Raw genomic sequence first — 2,554 nt, 5'->3', positions numbered from 1 at the left:
GGCATAAGGCATATTTTTGTACTATTCACAAAAACCTTCAATATGGGGCCATTTTAGGCCTTTAAATCACGTTATCCTTTGCAGTGAAACTAAATTCTAGTTTAATTGTTCTCAAGAATACCAAGGTATATTTTTATTATTTATTAAAACAATTTTTCACTCCGTTATTTTCTATTGTTTCAACCAATGTAAATCGACATGCAATTATAGAAATTTCATATAGCAGGAAAGTTTTATGAAGAAAGTGTATGGAGCGATATAGTCTTTGGTGTAATGCAAGTAAGAGCAAGATGTACTTACGATACAGCACAGATGTATGTATACCTGGGAACTAACATGCAGTGGGTGTTTTTTTATTTCAGATTTAACAAAAAACATTTTGATGAGAACTCCTAAATTGTAAGTACATCATTTTGTATATAACGTACACATCTTTAATTAAAGTGGTCATTCAAGAAGTAAATACTGATAAACTAATTCTCTTCAATTACTATTGGAGATCATAATTTACATGGTGTTTTCCTAAATGTTTCTAATATATTTCTTTTTTTTATCCTAAAGGACTACAACTCACAGTCAGGAGGAGATGTGACAAGACATTTATATGCATTCACCAAATACAATGTATAAGTTTATGTATGTGTGTAAAACACATTGTGAAACATGCAAAACATACACGAGAACATCAAGTATTAATCTGAAATGTCGAGCCAGATTAAAAACAAAATGCAAAAAAAACGTATCTTATTATAATACTAAAGTATTAAGATAAAACAAGTGTTACTACTTATCAATAATGCCTTCCCATCCAGGAACAGTAATTACTTATATTTACAAATATTATGAACTTACGTTACCAAAACAAATACATGTTTGTTACATATTACACAAAATCTCACTTAGAACCTTGGTAATGAAAACAAGAGGGAATCCTCAATAACCGCGGCTGTGATTAGATCTCAAATCGATCAAGAGATGGGACTATGAGCTAAAAGTTTGTACTTGAAAAAACTCAGCCATTATATCAGCCTCTATGCCGCGGCTAATAATTTCGTAAGAAATTACAACTGTTTTACAAATCCCGAGTATTATTTGAAAATAATTTATAATTGAAAGTTTTATGTTCAAAATGGAAATAATTCATTTAGTGCATCAATATTTTCCTAGTTTAAGGCAGGAGATTATTTACAGTGTAGTCCATATAAATGTTCTCATGCTTTTCAAAATTAATAGTTAAAAACCTTGATTATAAAACTGCTAAAATAATATACATATACCATGTTTGGAATATGGAAAAGCTTATAAAGTTCTTTGTAAAAAAGCTTTCCTGTGTATTTTTTTTTCAAAATTTCTGAGAATTCATTCTTGAGTAGTATTTATAATTCAAATAAACCAAAGATATTCCGTAAATTAAATAACGAGATTTTATTAGACCTTGCTTAAAGGAGTCTAAATTTCTCATAATTTAAAATAACATTGAAATTTACGCTTTTTTTACTATTGCCATCTATTGGAAATTATCGTAACCATAGCTACTTCTATATCGTAAAACACCTATCTGTCGCATTCCATTACCACTTCTTCTGCTACTCAAACGTTGTGAAACATACACTATCATCTTTTATATAAAATAGTACAAAAATGCTATTTTTAATTATAAAATAGCATGTGTTATTTAAGAGAACCAAAACACAATAGATACATGACGCTGTTTCTTAGCCAAAACCATATTATTTAACACTTTCTGTGACTAAATTATCAATTTATTTATACAAATGGTTTTCCTGGTGGTCAACTTGGAAGACAACTAAACCTCCTAAGAGATTTTCGAACATATTGATATACTTATACGAATTATTATCAAAACATTGTGTTTAAAACACAAAGACTGGATTATAGTTTCCTGAAAAGAACTGTGTTTACATACTTGACAAATATGGCAATAAAAGCTTCCAAAGTGATTCATGTGTATGCACTTACAATATATATATATATATATGTCTGTAAAATATTATAATTAGCAAAAAGTATGTTTTTGTTAGTTTAATATTAAATGGTCCCTTTTTATATATATATATATATATATATATGTCTGTAAAATATTATAATTAGCAAAAAGTATGTTTTTGTTAGTTTAATATTAAATGGTCCCTTTTTATATTCACAACTTTGCCTATTATTCTCTCGTAAAATCAAGGTTCGATGACGGCTGATATAATACAACTGATTTTTTTAAACCCATTCTTCATTTATGTATCTGCTTGACCTTTCATAAATTAAAAAGTTTAAAGCTTTTAATTCGAAACTAACATCTAGTAAATTAATCAACAGAAATACTGCTATCCTGACTTAAGTAAGTAACACTTTGTTCTGGTTACACTGGATAACTTTCAACCATAATATATTTTGAAAATATTTATTAGATCATCTAAAGACTAAGGAGCAACCAACAACGTTTCTAGAAACATTCCTGGAAATAGCGAAATAGAGGAAACTAATTAATAAATCCGTTGATAACTTACAATCGAAGACATTCTGAATAAAGCCAAGCAGT

The sequence above is a fragment of the Limulus polyphemus genome, unplaced genomic scaffold (genome assembly GCF_000517525.1).
Source record: "Limulus polyphemus unplaced genomic scaffold, Limulus_polyphemus-2.1.2 Scaffold25, whole genome shotgun sequence".
NCBI classification, from domain to species: domain Eukaryota; kingdom Metazoa; phylum Arthropoda; class Merostomata; order Xiphosura; family Limulidae; genus Limulus; species Limulus polyphemus.
This window is presented reverse-complemented; position numbering follows the sequence as displayed.